Consider the following 6514-nt stretch of genomic DNA (forward strand, 5'->3'; position numbering starts at 1 on the left):
CCTGAGAATGAAAGCCATAAGATCGTCTGAGCTTTCATCCTCTTATCCCCTAGCGGACCGCGTGACATTTTTTTTCGTTCATCTCCGAAATATCGGACGATTATTTGAGATGAAGAAGGAGGAGGGAACGCCGATCTCTCGCCCTCTCCATCCACCCCCCCCACCCATGGCGCCAGTTTCACCCCCCCCTCCCCCTCCTGGTCCCCCTCACCACCCTCGCTCCACCTCAGCCAGACACTAAACTTTTTGCTGACCCACAGCCTCCGCCACCTCTTCTCCTCAACCCATCCACCCCCCTCCCCCTCTCCCCTCCCAGGGGTAACTCTAAGCACACGCTGCCTTGTCTGCAAGTCTCTGCGCGCGCAGCCTGCTTTGTAAACATAAGGTACTCTGAGAGTGTCAACCTGATATCCTGCCATCACATTTTTGTTCATTATTGTCGTAGGATACAGGCTGAAGTATTCTTATAAACCTAAATCCTCTTGCGTTGACCAGAATAGAATGTTGAAAGAGCACCACAACCTCGTCTTGAAGACCCCACAACACCGACTATGGTGACGTCATCGGAAGCGTATTGGTCTTGTATTCGCTTTGTTCTGGGTTCGAATTCCACACTTCTCGCTGATTCCCAGCAGTGGCTGTTACCTGACCCCAACAGTCCCTAGAGCACATAGGGCAAAGGTGACGGATTCGGTCGCATCTACTCAGTGCCTCCTGGTGTACGCTATTCACTTTCTTCTCTATCGTGGTCGCTTCATTAGTGTTAGATGGAATTTCTAATAGTTGTTAACCCTGGCATTTGACGGAAAAAGTAATGAGTTTACATCCGGAGGCGCCTTGCTTCGACTGAGGCCGTGAACTTTCGTAATGAAATGTAAATGCTGTGGTAATGTCGTAGACCATGGGTGAGCAACCTTTGGCACGCGTGCAAAACCTGGCACACTAACGTCTTCTTCTCCGGCACGCGAAACCCAGGGCTCACCTTAGAACAATAACTGATAAATCTTCAACTTCTTTTGTATGGCCATTGGTGACCACATGCTGCTCTGGGCGGCGGACTGGGGCCCTGCTGCGAGGTGAGAGGAGGGGCCCCATACTAATGTGGTGAACAGCGTCCCCCACATTTGCTTCTACGCAATATTTCGGCTTATAGTATCGCCGGTACAGAAATGATATAGACAAGAATTAGATATGTGGGGTACAAACAGCTGGCCTTCGGCCATATATTACTTGTGTGTAGGTTATCTATAGTATCCCTGTACTACATGCATTTGTATCCGCATTAAAGCACAATTCCGGGCTACGCCCGGCAACCCTGTCCCAGCCATAGGGACGCTACCTTTCGGTACGCACCGGGTGTACTTAAGTCGTGTGAAGACGGGTCACGAGAAGTATCCATTCAGACTCGGGCCGGCCAACACATGTGTGTATGCCAGACTCCTTCCAATAAAGGGACGAAACCAAACCTACTGTCACTCTCTTCCTGTGTCACTAGCCTAGTAACAGCCCTCTAGTTACACTCGTATGTAGCCCTATAATTATATCAATCTTACTCCTTTTGCACGCAAGAAAATTTCGTATCGAAGATATGGCTGATTTTGGCACCCGGACTAAAAAAGGTTGCCCACCCTTGTCATAGACTCAATTCCAGTTTGTTTTATCCCCCCCGCCCCCCGCCCTTTTATTCACCTGCTCAGGACTGTCGTCCTGTTGTGTATTAGGTCATTTTATCGCCAAATGTTCCCATTAGGTTGAAGGAGCCCACTCTCTGCGAGGTGAAGCTCCTCTCGACTTCCCTTTCCTTGTAGACCCCGTTTTATTCTTGGACATTTTGCTCTGGCTAACGCCGAGCGATTTTGTTTAGCTTACGCGAGCTGTGGTTTCTTGTCGTGCGTACCCGAAAGTAGCGATGGCAAGGGCGACACGCTAGTGACCTCTTCTTGAGGTTTTTTGTTTATTTTTTTTTCTGGTGCTTTGGAGTGCAGTTGCAGACATCAACTTTATGTTTTTTTTTACATATTCATCTTGGCATATTTGATCGAATTCATTCCATTTGAGGCGATGGTTATCAGTTCATATATCTAATTGTTTATTGATATATATATATATATATATATATATATATAAATATAAATATATACATATATATATGTGTATATATATATATATACATATATATATATATATACATGTAAATATATATAATATATATATATATATAATATATAATAATATATGCATATATATGTGTATATATATATATATGTATATACATATATATATATGTATATATATATATAACATATATATATATATGTATATATATATATGTACATATATATATATATATATATATATATATATATATGTATGTATTTATCTAGTTGTATTTTACAGGACGAGAGCTATGCTCGTAGTGACCCGTTTTCGTATCTCTCCGCATCCAGTCTATTCTTAAAATCGTGTATAGTTTTAGCACTCACTGTTTCTCCGTTTAGTTTGTTCCAAACATCAATCACTCTATGTAGGAAGCTATTCTTTTTCAGGTCTCTTCTGTAACTGTCCTTCTTTAGCTTCCTTTCGTGTCTTGTTTCTCTTCTGTCCCATTTTGATAAGTCGTCTCTATCGAGAATTTCCATCCCTTTCATAATTCTGTAAATGGTAAAAAAATCACCTCTTTCTCTTCTCTGTTCAAGTGTTGATAGATGTAATTTCTCCAATCTTTGTTCGTATGTCAAATTCAGTAGTGTAGGTGCCATTTTTGTCGCTGCTCTTTGGATTCTTTCTAATTTTTTTTATGTTCTTTTTTGTGCTAGGTGTAACCAATATTTTTAACCTATTTCTTCATCCATGTAGTCGAAGGCCACTTTTACTGATCTTGATAAGTTAAAAGTCTCTCCAAATAATTTATTGACATGTTTATCAGGTGTCAAGTCACTTGAGATGATCACTCCCAGGTCCCTTTCTGAATCGACTTTTTTGACTTCCTTATTTCCAAATTTATATTGACCAGATACTCTATTTTTGCTTTTTCCAAATTCCATTATGTTACATTTCTTAATGTTGAAGTTCACCTCACTTCTCTGACTCCATTCTCATATTTTGTCTAGGTCTTCTTGTAGCGATCTGCAACCTTCTTCTGTTTTTACTCTCTTGAGTAATTTGGCATCGTCAGCAAAGAAGTTCATGTAATTTATATATATGGCCAACATTAAAGGAGCCAATACAGAGCCTTGCTAGACGCCACTTTTCATATCTTCCCAGTTCGAAATTTTGTCTCTAATTACCATTCTCATTTTCCTCCCAATTAAGAAATCCTTCATCCATTCCAGTAGCTTACCTTGTATTCCTCCTATTTTTTCAAATTTTCTTATTGATTTTTATGTGGTACTTTGTCAAATGCCTTCTGCAAGTCCGAGAAGGCGCAATCTGCCCAGCCATCTCTTTCTTGTATTATCTCAATTAATCTCGAGTAAAAGCATATTAAGTTTGTGGTACACAATCTTCCACTTCTAAAGCCAAATTGTTTAGGGTTTACTATTTTATTTTCTTCCAAGTGTTTGGTCCATTTTGTTCTGATACCTTTTTCGGATATTTTTGCTACTGTGCCTGTAAGGGATACCGGTCTGAAGTTTATAGAATCTTCCTTATTTCCTCCTTTATAGATTAGTACTATGTTTGCATCTTTCCAATCTTGCGGTACCTTTCCTTCTTTGAGTGAGAAGTCTATTATCTTGTATGTCAGTTCGTCTATACACTCTTTCAGTATCCAATTTGCAATTCCATCCGGCCCATGCGATCTCCTAACATCTAGGATTTTTATTTGGTCTCGTATTTCTTTTGGTGTTACCTTTATTTCTTTCATTTTGGGTGATCTTCCCAAAAATAATTTATGAGCTCTCATTTGTAAAAAACAGACCCAGTGTGACCCAACAGAAATACATAAACGTAATCTGTGTCTATGTGAATCGTTCTCTGAAGAAGACTACATTTTTGGTAGAAACGTTACAGTACAAAACAGTACCTAACCTTCAGAAGGACAGAGTCCACTTGGCCAGACTGCGGTGCGGTCACCACCCAGCACTTCTAAGCTACCAGAAGAGGCTGGATGACCGCATTGTGAACAGCTGCCCAGGATGTAACACTTCACCCCATACCATACAACACATAATGGAAGACTGCATTATACACAATCATGCACGCAAACAACACAACATACACTCTATAAAGGATTTGTGGGAAAACCCAGTTTCGGCTATGGCATTCCTTGGGGAGACGGGACTGCTCGGACAGACAGTCTAGGGAACGACAACAACAACAACAAACGCCAGAAGACCTTGCATTTACACCCCTGTAACACTGCAATATAGCTTGCATATGCAAGTTCGCACTCACGAAGGTGCAAACGAGGATTTTTTGTCGGAGGTCTGGAACTCACATAAATAAAACAACAGAACACTTCGATTAGCTTCCCTCGTTAAGCCTCTGCTCTTGCTGTTCGTAATACTTCTTGCATTCTACGGTTCCTAGCATACCTTGTCTGTCGCTTTCACCATAAACCATGACCCTGGCATTGGTCGAAAAATCTGTGATGTTAAGCTTACAAGAGGTCCTGCAACTAAGGTCTAAAAGCAGGAGGGAGGAAGATAAGATCAAGGGAGAGAGTATTTCATATCATGGGGTGCAAAATCATAAGGGGATAATGGCATGTAAGGTAAAACATTAATCCCACCACATCCACTCTTGGGGGCATAACGAAAACTTGGTATGAATGTCGAATGTCCTGAGGCCACCATCATCACAGAAAACAAAAATGTTTAGGGGTAACTATATAGAAGTAACTCCGTTGATCACAAACTACAAATTCATAGTGTGGCAGGAAATATACACAAACCTGTATGCATAAATGAAAATAAATACCTATATACGAAATATAAGTATACAATAATGTAGAAATACATATATACATACATAAATACATACATACATACATATATACATACTTAAATACATACATACATACATACATACATACATACATACATACATACATACATACATACATACATACATACATACATACATACATACATACATACATACATACATACGTTCATGCAGCGGCGGAGGGTGTCTCGTCGCTCTGGCTTATTGGTTGATCCTCTTCTGTTACAATCTCGACCTGGCAGCTCCGAAGTTAACTTTGGAGGTGCCAGATCTTCCTAGCTAAAAGAAAAAATTACAAAAACTTGGCGTGCCCTACGATAAGGCACCCAATAGGAAAACTGCAGAAGGGTGGCACTCTTGTGATGCCAGCCCGTAGAACGTCAGTCGTCCAGTTTTCCTATGACCCCGACTTGAGCGAAATTCTAGCTTGTTTAGATGTCCTGTCATATCTATGGGAGTAAAGGTCACTTCGTGACCCCTGAGCTTAGCTGAGAGGTCTTGTTTGTTCGACCTTAGCTGAGAGGCCTCGTTGCCTCTTCATGGTGGAGAGATGGTGGAGGGAAAGAAATCGTCCAACGGCGAAAGAAATCATCTGCCGCCTCACACATACATACATATATACATACATACATACATACATACATACATACATATATGCATACATACATACATGCATACATATATACATACATACCTATATACGAAATATAAGTATACAATAATGTAGAAATACATATATACAACATAAATACTTACATACATACATATATACATACATATATACATACATACGTATATACATACATACGTACGTACATACATACATACATACATACATACATACATACATACATACATACATAATAGACATACATCGATACAACATAAATACATACATACATACATACATACATACATACATACATACATACATACATACATACATACATACGTACATACATACGTACGTACGTACATACATACATACGTACGTACGTACATACATACATACATACATACATACATACATACATACATACATACATACATACATACATACATACATACATACATACATACATACATACATACATACATACATACATACATACATACATATGTACATACAGTACATGCAGTACATACATATATACATACATACAGTACATACATACATACATACATACATACATACATACATACATACATACATACATACATACATACATACATACATACATAAATACATACATACATATATACATACATACATGCAGAACATACATATATACATACATACATACATACATACATACATACATACATACATGCATACATACATACATACATACATACATACATACATACATACATACATACATACATACATATATACATACATACATACATGCATACATACATACGTACATACATATATGCATACATACATACGTACATACATATGTGGTGATTGGTTTGACGACACCACCATCACCACTAGTTGATACTAATTGATATTAGACAGTGATACTAGTCGATACTAGTTTTCGTTATCGCATCGCGCGCT

Source organism: Oratosquilla oratoria, chromosome 29 (assembly GCF_046742065.1).
Source record: "Oratosquilla oratoria isolate Oo_2021 chromosome 29, ASM4674206v1, whole genome shotgun sequence".
Taxonomy (NCBI): Eukaryota; Metazoa; Arthropoda; class Malacostraca; order Stomatopoda; family Squillidae; genus Oratosquilla; species Oratosquilla oratoria.